General features: G+C 32.3%; 1 pseudogene; it reads right to left on the reverse strand.

Annotated features, from left to right (window-relative positions):
* Nucleotides 1-8,845: 8,845 nt before the first annotated feature.
* LOC111472092 lies at nt 8,846-11,124 on the reverse strand (annotated as a pseudogene).
* Between the last annotated feature and the right edge of the window lie 5,629 nt (nt 11,125-16,753).

Genomic DNA, 16,753 nt, shown 5'->3' on the forward strand with positions numbered 1-16,753 from the left:
AAATTTGGAATGGTGGTTTTCTTTTCTTAAAGTTGATTTAAATATGTGCTTCATCCATTCATTCACCCCAAGTCCAAAAAATCAAGCAAAAGAAATTTGAAATGTCAAATGATTGATTAGACCATGTAAAATTGGGAGTTTATCTCTTTAAAAGTTAAGGATGATAAGGATAAAGTGTCTTGACTTGAGGATAGACGTTTAAAACCAAACTCTTTTAATATATGACACGTTTTGATGAATTGATGTGCATTATTATTGTAGATGAATCAATAAGTAAGCACTAGAATTATGCAAAGAAAAAAGCCTTTTTTCCAAAGCATGAGTGTTCAACTTGGATTGTAATGATAATAGAGACTTATTTTGTGTAGTTAACTTAGAGATTTCTTTTTCTAAAATATTCTAGAACTACTAAGTATAATTTAATTAAAATTTGAAGTTTGTACCATCTCCAATATCTATTTTCCTATTCTTTCTCTTGTGTAAGTAAGTTTAGGCCTTTAATTTGTTGCCTATTTAAGCCACACGCAGCTCGAGGTCACCTAGCTTCTTTCTCGGTTGCTCGCTCTTAGCTTCCAGTGCCTCTCGATCAACTTCCTTCACCTTGCACATGTCGAACTCTCTCTCTCTCTCGAACCCTCATTGTTTCTCTCATATTGGTCTCCCTCTTAGGGATCAACCACATGATCGGTCACATCCCATGTTTAGGATTGAAAATTTAGATTCGACAATTGATGGTCTCAACATTGCTTTGGATTCTTGGTTATATTACTTAATTCTTGCTTCTAAAAGTGAACACCATCTTCATAGACTAATACGAGTTGATGGTCTCAACATTTCTTTGTATTCACTGCAACATGGTTATTGCTCAACATTTCTTTGTATTCACTACAACATGGTTATTGCTTTTAAGAGTGAAGACTATCTTATCAACCAATACGAGATGATGGGACTATCCTCATAGACAAATACAAGTTGATGGTCTCAAAGGAATGTATTCACTGCAACATGATTGATAAGAATTTTGTAGAATTAGAAGAAGTTGATACAATTGACAAAGGACCTAATAGATTTCAAGTTAAACATATCAACATTTGTTAAAAAAATTTATTGTTTTTTTTGTTTTCATTTTGCAATATGTTAGATAAAAAGCAGATTCGTGGATGAATGTAATTCAGATCTCAAATTGAGACGTTTCCCTTAGAAATCCGAGCATCATATTTGTCATTTCTAAGTTTCAAGCAATTCTTGTGGTAGAATTGCACCCGAACCATTCAATCAAGCCTTGATCAAGTTAGATTGTGGAGTGACTCAATTTAGAAGAAGGTTCCAAATCTTGCTTCTAGATCTTCGATGATCGTAAGAGGTAATCTAATTCTAGCCTTATCTCTTGTTGATCCAAATTTCGTATAAGGAGGTGTTAATTACATTGATTCAAGGGTTCTTGCTAAAACAAAAGTTTGGATCGTTGGGCTGAGGATTAGGGTTGCCTTATCAGTTTGGTATCAGAGCCTAGGCTTACATCTTTGCCGACTCTAGAATTGATTTTATCTTTTCTTTAAATTTGTCCATTTATTTTCTTGTTGTCATTTCAGCAATTATTCATCAACTTTTCACTTTTTTCTCATTTTCTTACTAAAGATCACGTTGAGATCTTGAAAAAAAAATCTTATCATATTTGTTCTTATGATTGTGATTATAAACGATATTATCATTTTTTTAGATCGTTTGCATGTTTATTTGAAGATCAAATAAACTTTGATTCACATCTTTTTCTTCATCCATCTAAATTTAGAATCGTTGTGTTTGATATATATATATATATATATATATATATTTTTTTTTTTTTTTTTTTTTTTTTTTTTTTTTTTTTTTTTTTTTTTTTTTTTTTTTTTTTTTTTTTTTTTTTTTTTTTTTTTTTTTTTTTTTTTTTTNTTTTTTTCTTTTCCTCATAATCTATGCTTGAAGATAACTTCTAAATTTCCCGAATTCTGTAAAAAGGAGAGTTAAATCGTTCTTAAAATCTTCACGTTCTTTCTTTTTGGAATTTTTGTTCAGTGTGCAATTATATCCAAAAATATCTTCGTGTCTCTTATTTTTTTTGTTCACGTCTTGTTTTATTTTGTTGTTATTTCATAATTAACTTATCTTAATTGCCTTGAATAGCTTGCTACTATTAGAATTACTTTACCGATATATTAGCCTACCTTGATCATAATTTAGTTACTTTCCCAAACAGTCTACCTTTGTGTGTATGAACACGAGTGTCCCTGAGTGTAAAATCAGTGAGTTGAGTGTGTGAGGTCCTAAACATATTCCACTACTATTTGTACAATCATGAACTAAGATAGAAGAAATGAAGGAAATGGAGGTAACGACTTTAGGTTAGTAGAAATATAGGGTCGTTACACTCACTCATATGCCATAGAAATACTTTTTAGTAGGGCACCTAACTTTCCCATGAGAGCTCACATTTTGCAAGGTCATGAATTCAAAAGAAATGTCGAGGCCCCGTTCATTGCTTAAAAATGATTGATGCCTTACTCAACACACTACTTATCGAAACTACACTACAACACAAAAATATTAGTACTTTGGCACATCTCTAGAGCTTGTTCATTTCTCCTATGATGTTAGATAGTGTGTAGGTCTCGACATTCAAGGACTGAGAGCACATCAAGCCAAGAAGGAAAACCAAATCGGGCTTGATCACATCACATCTTCCATTCAAACTCCTCGTAAACTTGTTGGAATTTCACCGTTTTACGGGCTTTCAAGTACTAACTTAAAATCGTTATCATATACATAATGTAACAATTTTATGCGGAAATAATCATTTGAGACACAGTTGTAAATCATTGTCATGGATTTGATGTTTAATAAAAAGTCTTTAAAATTAAACAACTTAAAAATAAAATAGACAGTAAAACTAAAACATAAATACCTTATACTAACCTATAGTTTATGAAATTAAATACAACTATTATATGCATGTGTCATGGTTTATAAAATTGTGATGTCGCCGTCAATTGTGCAATGATACTTTGCAAATGTAGAAAATAAAACTAGCATGTAGCTTGAATGAGACCTATCATTTAAAAGTTGTATTCTCTTAGGTGACTATCCTAAGCGGTGTTGGATCGGTATGGCAAACCTAAAGGGGTGAATAGGGTTTTAACAATAAAAGGATTTAAACGTGATTAATTTTTCTAATTATGAAACTTCTTACAAATAAGTAAAATAAGTATAAGATGATAATTTATGGAACAAAATATTACAAATAAGTTGAAGATGATAATTACTAGAACAAAATAATTAAAGTCAAAATAATAATAACTAAAACATGCAATAAATCACAATAATAATTTTGAAATTAAATAGGAAAGAGTTAAAAAATATGACATCGTAGTTTTATAGTGGTTCGGTCAAACTCGACCTACTCCACTCCTCAAGCGCCTCTTGGGAATTTGAATAAACAACTTTCTCGACTCTTTCCACGAATCAGAGTCAAACCGCTGCACCGCTCTTTTTACGAGTTCAAGAGCAAACTCAATCCTTTCCACGGCGCAAGATCAAACCGGTACAAGTATTTGAATTTGGTAGTAACACACCACAACTCTCTCAAAGAGTAGATTTACAATTTGAAGCACTCACAACTCTTTTCTCATAATAAAATACAAATCCCCTCAAGAATAAAATGAATAAAAATAAAATTGGAAGTTTGGAGAGAGCAACAAATAAGGGAGAATTTGAACTCAGGAGGATTGGAGATTTTATGGAAGTTGTGTGTTGAAAATATGGGTAAATGGATGAGTTTATATAGAGAATAAAAGTGGCAAAAAGTAAAAATTAATATTAATTCATTGGATTGGGTTAGGAGTAATGAAGGTAGAGATTAAAAGTAAATAATTAAGAAAAAATTTTAAATTCGTTTATTTAATTTTTTTAATTAAAATAATAATATAATATAAAAATAATGAAAACTAATGTTAGTAACGGTCCAACCACAAATTCAAATTTTATTATAAATATAATAATATAATAATATTAAAAAGTTACGTGAGTAACTATTATATTAAAATTTTAAATTTTATTATAAATATGATAATATAATAATCATAAAAAGTATGTGAGTAACCACCAAAACTTTAAAATATAATAATATAATGTAGTAATAATAAAAATCGACGTGAGTAATAGTTAGATTCAAATTTATATTATGTAAAAATCATTTTATTTAGAAATATATAAAAAAAAAAAAAAAAAAAAAAACTCCACCATTTGTTACTCTTCCAAAACTCCATCATTCGTCTCCAAATAAAGAATTGTTCCGGAATTTCAAGTCTGGACATTTCAAGAAAGTGTGTCTTGCCGACAACAAAGGTTTGGAGATTAAAAGAAAAGGAGATGTCTGCATAAAAACTCCGGCAGAAAATCAGTGGACATTAAAGGATGTCAAATATATTCCTAGTCTCAAGAAGAACCTGATCTCTATTGGCCAGTTGGACAGCACAGGTTATGCAACAAAGTTAGGGAAGAGTTCGTGGAAGATTATGCTACAGTGATAGCACGTGGCTCAAAATCTGGAACCTTATATACTACTGCAGGGTGTTGAACATAGTTGTTGTTGCTGAGAGTGCTTCAAATTCAAGTCTATGGCACAATAGACTTGGACATATGAGCGTGAAAGGAATGAAAACGTTGACTGCGAAAGGAGTTTTAAAAGGTCTGAAATCTATTGATGTGGGTCATTGTGAGAACTATGTTATGAGCAAGTAGAAACGAGTTAGCTTCACAAGGACTGCTGGAGAATTGAAGAAAGTGCGGTTGGAAATGGAACCAGATGTGAAGCAAGGTTCGACAAAGCAAGTGGGAGTTGAGCTTGAGTTACAAGGAAACTCACCTAGTGATATTGTAGCAGATACTGGAGAAACTCTTGAGATTACTATTGAGAAACCAGATGTGGAGCAAGGTTCCAAGACAACAAAGCAAGTGGGAGTTGAGGTTGAGTTGCGGAGAAAATCACCTAGTGATCTTGTAGTAGATACTCAACAAACTCTTGAGGTTATTGCAGAGGAACCAGCAGTAGAGCAAGTGACACCTGAACCGGTGTTGAGAAGATCATCCTGTACTATTAGAGTACCAGATATGTATGTACCTTCATTATACTATCTGTTGCTGATGAAAGGGAATCAGAGCCCTTTGATGAGACCCTACAGTTGGAGGATACAACCAAGTAGGAGCAAGCCATGGATGATGGGACGTCTAGGCTTCAAAAAATGCATTGTACTAAGACTGAGTACGTGGCAATAGCTGAAGCTGGAAAGAAGATATGGATGACTGACTATCTGGAAGAATTGGGCAAGAAGTAGCATAAAGAGATTCTTTATAGAGATAGTCAGAGTGTCATACAGTTGGTGAGGAACCCGGTCTATCATTTAAAAATAAAACACAGAAGACGATACCATTTCACTTGCAGGTTAGTGGAAGATGGTGTTGTGTTTTGAGAAGATAGAGGGTACAAAGAATCCAACAAACATGTTGACAAAATGTGTTGATGTTAGAATATTGTGGTTGTGCAAAACCTCAATTGGTATGGTGCAGTGAAGATATTCATGATCGTTTGAGAATGAAATTCTTGGTTGACTGGATCAGTCTCCAAGGAGGAGAATTGTTAGGTTTTCATTCTTGGTTGACTGGATCAGTCTACATCTTGGTTGACTCGATCAGTCTCCAAGGAGGAGAATTGTTAGGTTTTCATTCTTGGTTGACTGGATCAGTCTACAGAATTGTTAGGTTATGGAGACTGTTACAGTCAACGGTTATACATAGTAAAGTTATATTTAGTAAATGACATATAAAGTAAATTGTCAGTAAATAGCTAAAAAGTTATATTGGTAAATAGTTATATATAGTAGATGGTTATATCTGGTAAAGCTAAATATAGTAAGCTAAACTATATATATATATCTCTTCAGGGCAGAGCTTTGAAAATTTAGTTTCTGTATTATTTGTATTCTCTCTCACTGTACGTACTTGAAGTCATCAATGTAAATCCTTTAGTCAGACTTCTCCTCGCATTTTATCTATTCTGTTCTTTGGTGCTCATCTAGATCGAGTGTGTGCGTTGTTGTGCGATCCCAACACAGGAGACTAAAGAGAGAAAGACGACGCGCGAGAAAGAAACATGACAAAGAACGCGAGAGAATGCTATTGAGATCAAATTCCTTGTGAGAGACTAAGTATCGAGAGAGATTTGTATGGATGAATGGATTGCAGAGAGGTAGAGAGGGGAATGGGTTGTAGGGTAAAATGAATGGCAGAGGAATGGATTGCAGAGTAAAATGAATGACAGAGAAATAGATGGCAAGTGAAATGAATGGCAGGATTGCAGAGTAAAATGAATTGCAGAGGAATGGATTGCAAGTAAATGAATTGCAGAGAGGAGTGGATGGAATTTGTGTAAAAATTTAAAATAACTTATTTAAAATAAAGTCATTTTTACAGAGGGCCTACTCGGAGTACTCGGAGCACATAGCAGGGAAGGATTTCTTTCACTAATGAATAATTATTGGGTTTTGAGAGGTCAGGTTTGGGCTTCGGGCTTTTGTTAGAGACTAAACAAATGGTAGATTGGGCTTTGACTTTGGGCCTTTGGGCTTTAATTTCTTTTTTTTTTTAATACTTTTAGATTGGGCCGGGTTAACCCAATCATTTTCATTCTAACTTTCCAACATGTATAATTTGTTACATCAAAATAAGGGGGCCTTGATTGCCCTTCACTAAAACCATTTTTAACATGTAGATTTGCCATAACCTCGACTCGTTCGAACAATAAAGTTTATATAAAAAATCTATAAGAATAACCTGCTCTGATACCAATTGTTGGATCGGTATGCCAACCCTAGAGGGGTGAATAGGGTTTTAACAATAAGAGGATATAAACGTGATTAATTTTTTTTAATTGTTAAACTTTTTACAAATAAGTAGGATGATAATTACTAGAACAAAATAATTGAAGTCAAAACAATAATAACTAAAACATGCCATAAATCACAATAATAATTTTGAAATTAAATAGGAAAGAGTTAGAAAAGATGACACCGTAGTTTTATAGTGGTTCGGTCAAACTCGACTTACTCCACTCCTCAAGCGCCTCTTGGGAATTTGAATAAACAACTTTTTCGACTCTCTCCACAGGTTAGAGCCAAATCACCACACCGCTTTTTTACGAGTTCAAGAGCAAACTCAATCCTTTCCACGACGCAAGATTAAACCGGTACAAGTATTTGAATTTGGTAGTAACACACCACAACTCTCTCAAAGGGTAGATTTACAATTTGAAGCACTCACAACTACTTTTCACACTACAATAAAAATCTATTTAAAGCATTCACAATTATTTTTTTACAATAAATAATAAGATAAATAAAAATAAAATTGGAAGTTTGAAGAGAGCAATTGAACACATGAGGATTAGAGATTTTATGGAAGTGGGTTGAAAAAGGGGGAAATTGATGAGTTTATATAAAGGAGAAAAGCGGCAAAAAGCAAGAATTAATATTGAGAATTGGAATGTGTTTGGAGTGATGGGAGTTGGAAATTAAAAGTAAATAATTAAAAAAAAATTCCAAATTCATTTATTTTATTTTTTTAATTATTATAATAATATAATATAATATAAAAATAATGAAAACAAATGTGAGTAAGGATTCGATGACAAATTCAAAATTTACTATAAATATAATAATATAATAATATTAAAAAGATATGGGAGTGACGGTTAAATTAAAATTTCAAATTTTATTATAAATATAATAATATAATAATAATAAAAAGTAAGTGAGTAACCACAAAAGTTTAAAATATAATAATTAATATAGGAATAATAAAAATCGATGTGAGCCGGTTTCAAATTTATATTATGTAAAAATCATTTTATTTAGAAATATATATAAAAAAAACTCTATCATTTGTTATTCTTAAAAAAATTATAAGTGTCATACTTTGATGTACTTTGGTTTGTCAATCAGTTCGATTTTGCTATCACATCATCACGTTCGATATGTTGTCTATACTATAATTTCTTCGTTTTAACTCTGATTTGAGTATTTGAAAAGTAATTGAAATTGTTATTCCCAACGTTATATGGTGGACAGTTCAAAATACTGAAAATAGTTAATAATTAAAAGTAGATTTAGTATCGTGAAAACCTCAATTAATTAATTAATATGATATTAAGGGCGGAAAAGCCAACAACCATATCATTGAAGACATGGCCCATACAAGCAAATATGGACCCATACTTCCTAGTAAAAGCTCCTAATTCTTCCTCCATAATTCTAAAAAATATCCTCTCTTTTTCTCTCTTTAAACTTCACTTAATTTCGTTTTTAGGTTCCTTTCTCTTAGTTGTTAATCTTTTATTCTCTCCAAATTCTTTCCAACTTAGGTGTTACCCTTTCACCTAACGCAACCAATGATCATAGTTTCACCATAATTGATATGTACTCTCTTCTCTTCTTTAAGACAGAAGATTCAATTCCTACCCTATATAATTGTTGTATTAAAAACATAAAAAAAGATTACATAAATTCATGTGGATTCATACCTATTTAGATTTAAGAGGTTTCAATTTATTTTTTCAATTTTGGAGTATTATTTGGATGATTTTGAGTTTAGTGTTACTAAATATTACAAATCTAGTTGAAATAACTTATTTTCAAAATTAAAAACTTATTTTTTTTTATTTTATAAATTTTAAAGGAAAAGACATTTTATCTATATCTTTACTCAATTTTTCAATTACCATTTATTCTATATAATTTTTTAAAAATCAAAGTCTCTGTTAGAAGGCAGGAATTTCAACCGAGCACAACTTCAACTGAACATTCTCAATTGGCAGCTTATCTTCAGGAAAGTCACATCCACCGCTTTTTGCTGCCTTAGCTAAAGGAGCACATGGCGGCGGATCCACATCGCTACTAAATCTCTCAACTTCCGTACAGTTCCACTGGAACTTTTTAGGCTTCTTCAACAATCCAATCTTCACATTCGAAATACAAATATTCGTGAATGGATCTCCCGATATCCCTGCCAAATTCGCCGACATATTAACATTCTCAGCCCCCACGTCTCTGTAATTAATGTTCTTAATCACTGGCAATGCTGAGGGATCAAACTTGTCATCTGCATGCGATTTGTAGTCTCCAGTAATCCAGAAGACGTATTTCATCGTGGATAGAAACATTCTTCTGACGAAAATGTCCTTGACGAAACCACCTCATCTGCGAGCGGTTTTGATTTTGACAGTAGACTGTGTATTGATTGCAGTGACGTTTTTTATCCTGACGTTGCGAATTCCGCCAGACATTTCGCTGCCAAGGGCAATACCTGCAAAATCTGGTGAGATGCAAGTGAGGCGGCGAATGACAAGGTCCTCGGTCGGCATTCCAAACTTGATACCATATTGGTCTCATCCGCTCTTGATGGCAATGCAATCATCACCTGAGACAATATAGCACTTTTTGATTCGAGTGTTGGAACAAGAATCTGATAAATTGAATAGAGAATTAGGGAGAGGGATTGACAAAGAAAAGAACCCTAAAGTTTTAAAGGTGAAGAAGAAGGGAACCTAGATTGATTCTGTAGGTGTTGGGTATGGTGACGGGAGCCAAGATAGTAAGCCCTTAGATAATCACATTTGTGCATTTCCACCCAACCAAACCAAACTAAATTAAAAATAAATACTATACATATAAAAATCAAAATTGTTTTTGGTTGGGAATGATTGGAATGATATATTATTACTAAGTTTTTAATTTTTTTTTTCTTAGAGCATAATCCTAAAATATAAGTACAATTGATTGAAGTGAAATAGTGAAACTTACTATAAATGGGAGGGACAAACCAAAAAGGTGAGAAATAAGATAGGAGATCTGGATTTGATTAGAGTACATGGTCTCTATCACATATGGTCATGTTATCTTGAGCTCCCCTTTTTAAAAAATTTTCCACCAAGAAGATACCTGCCCGTCGATTGTACCGTTGTTACCTACACCATGTCACCAATCCAAGTTTATTTTCTATAAATGATTTTGTTATGCTTTCATTTACCTTAATTTTTTTTATTTAATTTTAATTTTTTTTTTATGTAATTCTAATAGCACTAAAGCCAAGAAAGATTATAATTTTGCAAACCATTTAAAAAAAAAATTAGAATGTTAAAAGGTAATAGAAAAATAATCACTTGTGATAACCACATCGGTGAGATTAGTTCCATAGATGAGGCTGCTGTACCGTCCACCCGAAGCATCTCTTCCCCTCCCATGATATGGGAGAACTTCTACAAGTGGCCATTCTAATTCATTCTACACCATTAAATTATGAGGAACAAATTAAGCTCATTTATTTTCGATTAAAGATTAAAATCCAAATCATCACTCCCAAAGTTGTTAGCTTTATAAAAATAAAATAATTGATGGGTCGAACCTGGGATGCAAGAATTTTTGCTTCTCTATCGATAAAAAGTGTGAAATGGCTAGTCAGATTAAAACTTCCAGTCAGTCATTTCCCCGGCGGCACGATCAATTAAGCACCACCATCCGCCGCGAGTGTGCTGAGATGTTCAATCGCTTTTCGGAACGCGTGAGTGTTTGAAGTTACCCCATCGCCGACGCCGCCAAACTACGTCAGTAACGCCGAGTGTTTCCGGCAATTGATGACTTGAAATTTCATAGAGTTCGAACTTAAACGCAGATTCAAAGCGTCCACTGTGGCTAAGCTCACCAGTGCCAATACGATCACGATTGAGATTCTCGCCGCAGTAACCTGCCGAACAAAATCAAAGATGATTCAATCTCTTTTTGTTTTTCAATAAAATAATGTTGAAAACGGCAGTTAGGTTTATGTTTATTGGTTCTACATGGAAGAAACAAAGTATTTCAAACCACCAAGGGTGGTTTTGAACAAAAACTCATAATCATTTTAAGTAATCAAAAAGAAAAATCAATGATCAAAGCCACACCATCCATGGAAAGAAAAAAAAGAAAAAAAAAAGGTGTAATTCAAAGAAAAAGAAGAAGAAAAATTACATTGATTTTTTGTGGGTTTTGGAGGAAGTTCCATGATTTTTTTTTTTTTTTTTTTTTTTTGAGTTTATGATTTTTAGATTATGAGAAAAATGATATGTTTATAATCTAATTATAAACTAAGCCGGTCTTGGGACATTGAGAAGGTGGGATCCTATTTGTAACGACCCGAAATTTTCTACTTAATTTAAGGTCGCTATTGTATACATACCATAAACATTGAATGCGGAAAACTTTATTTAAATTCTATAAAACATAACCTTTATCTTAAAACACAGTCATGGACTTACNTTTACGTGTTTCGAAAATATCTTTAAAACGACACAACAAAAGACTAAATAAAATGAATAAGAGTTTAAGTTAAAAACATCATATTCTAATCTAAGTCTAAGAAAGTAAATACCACTATCCTACGCATGTGCTATGGTATCGAGTTGCGATGTCATCGTCAGCCGTACATGAATTGCCTTGCCTTAACCTTAAAAATGTAGTAGCAAATGGCTTGAGTATTTAAAGAAATACTCAGTAAGTGACTGCACTATTGGGGTTAAATGCAACAATCACATGCAATGAAATGATGGGACCTATCTTTCGTTTCATTTCGTTTGGTTTTCCCTACGGTGCTGTCCTAACGGGTAATCGTGGACGTGTACCATATACTCTACACACAGCTCATACGTGTGAGTATGGGTTCACCAGCTAGTTCGCACACCGCTGGGCCACTTTCCTTATCTGGTGGGCATACTCTGGGAGCCCCTTATGCTGGAACCCGTTAAAACCAGTAACCATCACGGCAGAGCTATGCAAAGCATAACGATCGTTGTCCTGCTATTGGATGTACGCGTCCGTACCCTCGTGATGGGATATGGGTATCCCCCAGATGCATGAACACACATAATGCATGAGGTCCCAAAACTTTTCCATTTTCATTATCCTTTAATAGAACCCTGCTAGCATTATGTACATATCATATCATTTTTCATATCGTTTCAGATATCGTTCATCATTCATATCATATCATTTCTCATTCTTCAGTTCTCAAATCATACATAATTCTAACGGGGTTAAATTTCATGCCATTTATCGTAATTTCATGTCATTCATATCATGTTGTATGCCCACAGTTTAAGAGACCTAACATAACGTTCCATGCTTTTAACATAACATTTCATCATATACACATCATACCATGACATATTGCATCACAATGTATCATATTATAAACAAGTCATAACATAAATTGTAGTCATATCGTTTTCTAACTTATCATAGCTTTAACGTTCTTATACCTATCATAGACATATCATTACATGAACATACCTCAATCATATCATCACAAGAACGTGACCTAACAAACACTATCGTTCTATCAATCCTAATGCTATCGTTCTATCAATCTATCACAAACCTATCCCTTTCTACCCGTAGTCTAACCGTATTCTTCCATCAATCTCTCTTATCCATATCACTCCGGTATGTAACCTAACCGTAACGTTTCATGAACGTATTTTACTCCTATCGTTATATTTTGTTTTGTGCATCTTTCTTGTATCCTATCTCAAACATATCATTGAACACATCATACCGTAATTATTATCAAACAATTCACATATTATAACATATACATAACAAATAAGAAGTCTATCGATCCACAGACAATTCACACATATCAATATATATGACACGTGCAGAACCACGGGGCACGTGTCAATAGCAAATATAACCATGTCGATAGTAAGGTCACTTACCTGGTTAGCTTAGGTTGATGCTCCATCGTTATCCTTAATGAAAGTCCATTGAAATCCAAGTTAACCTATGTGAGACTATGACATCAATTTCAGGTTTGAACTCTACAACATTATTTCTCTAATTTATATTGGTCAATTGTTAAAAGTTTTATATATCTATAATTATATTTTTATTAAAAATCTCATCTTTCATGGTTACTATGGTATAAGAAAGTAGATACAGGTCTTTTAAGTTATTATGGAATTTACTATCCTCTGTATTTACCTTTCTCTCCATATTTAGTTTGTGGTTTTTAATTCCTTAATCTTCTTTTTTTTATTTGTTGTCTCTTTAATTCTTTTTTCATGTATTACAAATTTTTAGTGGATCTTTGTTTCCAAATCTTTCCTTATCTCAGTGTTTGTTTATTGGCCATTCTATTTTTAATCTATTCATTTGGCTACTGATAAAAATTTAATCTGATGTTGCTAATCTGTATTTGCTAGAATTCATATAAATAATTGACATTTAGTTTCTAACTCAAACCTAAACCATTGTAATAATTCAATTAAGATCTAACTATAATTGGTTGTGATTTCTAAAAAAAATAGGATAAAAGAAAAAGAAGATTTAATATATACTTTATTGATCAGATCTATCATCAATTAAATCTCAGGTGAATCTCAACTAGGTAATGACCATTCTTTTTTTTTTCATGTAAATCATATGATTATTGTTTTTCTGTTTATTTTTGCATTAACTGTTACTTTCTAGATAAGGATGGGTTAAGGAGAGAGAATTCTGGGAAGGGATGAGAGGTTAGTGAAGAGAAGTGGAGAAATGTTGTTTTTTTTTGTTTATTTATTTATTTATTATTATTTTAACTATTTTTTTTAATAATTATTTTTATTTATTTATTTCTTTATTTATTTTTGGGCTATTACACTATTCCTCAAGTCTTGAAATCAACATTAAGTACATTATTCATGCAATAGCCCAACAAATAATAATAATAATAATAATAATAAATAAACAAATAAAAAAATTATAAAAAAATATACGTCAAAATAATAGTTATAATAATAATCCACAAATAAATAATTAAGAGATATTACTTAAAAATAATAAAATAAAATAAAATTTACCCACCTCTCTCCACTAACTTCTCATCCCAATCCCATTCTCTCCCCTCAACCCACAACACAATATCATAGTTTGTACAAAAATAAACAGAAAAATGTCATATTTGAGAAAAGAGTAAAATGCCTTTCAACTGAAGCAGATTGCAAATTTAGAGATTTTGGTCGGTTATTACGATAAAATCCTTCTCAGATTTCCTTTTTCTTTGTAGTTATGGTTTATAAGAAATTAATTTAGGATAGGATCTACTTTTCTTTATCCAATATTTTACACATCATGTAATAATCAAATCTTATCATATCCAATTAATTAGAAAACCCTAAACCCTAAACCTTAAACCCTAAACCCCAAAAATTAATTAGATTTTTGTTGGCAGTTCTACCATGTAATATTAGGCAAACAATCCGATTAAAATTGACCAATAATATCTATTTAGAAAATAAATACTACTAGAGTAATGTCTGTTGAGAATGAAAATCTATTTATACAGAAGTGAAGAGGGAAGATTGAAGAAAAATTTGGTGAACAGAATTTAAAAATACAAGAAACTCCATTAAATTTTGTCGAGTAACAATATATTGGGTACGACAATAATAATAGAAAATAAGATATTTAGTGAAAATAGCATTATATATATATATATATATATATATATATATATAAATACATATAACATTTCAAGACTTTTAACAATGGACCAAGGTAGATTAGAGATAATTTTATAGAGTTCAAATTTGAAGCTGATGTCATGGGCTCACATAGGTTGACTTGGATTTCAAAGAACAGAATCAAACTTTAATTAAAGATATATTCATGACAACGACTTAAGCTAATCAGGTAAGTGTCATTACTATCGGCATAGTTATATTTGATGTTGACACGTGTCTGTGGTTCTGCACGTGTCATATATACTGATATGTGTGAATTATCTGTCAATCGGTATGCTTATATTATGTTTATTAACTGTTATAATATGTGAATTGTATGATAATAATTATGGTATGATGTGTTCAAAGATATGTTTGAGATAGGATACGAGAAGGATGCACAAAACGAAATGTAACGATAGGAGTAAGATACGTTCATGAAATGTTAAGGTTAGATTACATACCAGAGTGCTATGGATAGGGGTGATTGATGAAAGAATATGGTTAGGATATGGGTAGAAAGGGATAGGTTTGTGATAGATTGATAGAACGATAGCGTTAGAATATGTTCTTGTGATGATACGACTAAGGTACGTTCACGTAACGATATGATTGTGATAGGTATAAGAACGTTAAGGCTATGATAAGTTTGGGAATGATATGACCACGAAGTGTTTACGATATGACATGTTTATGATACGATATATTGTGATGTGATATGTTATTTTTAGATTGTCTTCTGTGATCATTGAGGTAATTATTGTATGAATTGCACGTTATGAAACGACATGTTAAAAGCATGGAGCATTATGTTATGTTTTCTAAATTGTATGTATACAACATGTTATGAATGACATGATATCACGATAAATGAAATGAAATGTAACCTCATTAGAATTATGTATGATACGTAGACTGAAAAGTGAGAAATGACATGTTAAACATGAAAGATGATAGCGGGGTTATATTCATTAATGATAAAAGTAGAAATGTTGAGGACCTCATGCATTATGTGTGCTCATGCATTTAGGAGATACCCCTATTCCATCACGAGGGTACAGATGCGTAAATCCAATGGTAGGACAACGATCGTTATGTTTTGCATAGCGATGCCGTGATGGTTACTAATTCTAACGGGTGTTCGGCCTAAGGAGCTCCCAGAGTATGCTCGCCCGACAAGGAAAATGGCCCAGCGGTGTGCGAACTAACTGGTGAGCCCATACTCGCACGTATGGGCTGTGTGTAGAGTATATGGTACACGTCCAAATTACCCATTAGGACAGCACCGCAGGAAAATAGATTGAAAGGATAGGTCCCGTCATTCCATTTGCATGTTCTTGCATTTAACCCCAATAGTGGGGTCACTTACTGAGTATTTCTTTAAATACTCAAGCCAAGTGCTACTACATTTTTCAGGTCAAGGCAAGGCAAGGCATTCCTGTATGGCTGACAACGACATCGCAACTCGAGACCATGACACATGCATAGGATAATGGTATTTATTTACATAGACTTAGGCTAAAATATGATGTTTTTTTTACTTAAACGCTTATTTATTTTATTTCAAGTCTTTTTGTTGTGTCGTTTTAAAGATGTTTTCGAAACACTGGCTGTGTTTTAAGATAAAGAATATGTTTTATGGAATTTAAATGAAGTCTTCCGCATCCAATGTTTAGGCTATGTATACAGTAGTGACTTTAAATTAAGTAGAAAATTTTGTGTCATAACAATTCATCTACTTATCTTATATGGGAAAATATGAATTCCATTTCATGAAATTATGTTTCGAGCTACTTGTTGGACCAAGTCCCCAAAATGATAGACATATTGAATTGGATACAAAAGTTATTCTCACCCATACAAATCATAGAACAACACATAACATGTAGGAATTCATAATTCAGTGAGGATTAAGATCGAGTCACATATGATCATTATACAAAATATTATTTTTCTCAATTAATTGATTTACAAAGAGAAATTAAATATTTTGTGGTCTAGTCTTGTACAAACTCATTGTATAGGATAACCACACTCGCATGACTCCACGTGAATAATTTGGATCAAATCATTTGTAACGATTACAAAATGGGGCGAATCAATAGTGTTATGCATATAATAAACTCAACCTTATTCTTTAACTACAAACTC

Source organism: Cucurbita maxima, unplaced genomic scaffold (assembly GCF_002738345.1).
Source record: "Cucurbita maxima cultivar Rimu unplaced genomic scaffold, Cmax_1.0 Cma_Scf00064, whole genome shotgun sequence".
NCBI lineage: Eukaryota > Viridiplantae > Streptophyta > Magnoliopsida > Cucurbitales > Cucurbitaceae > Cucurbita > Cucurbita maxima.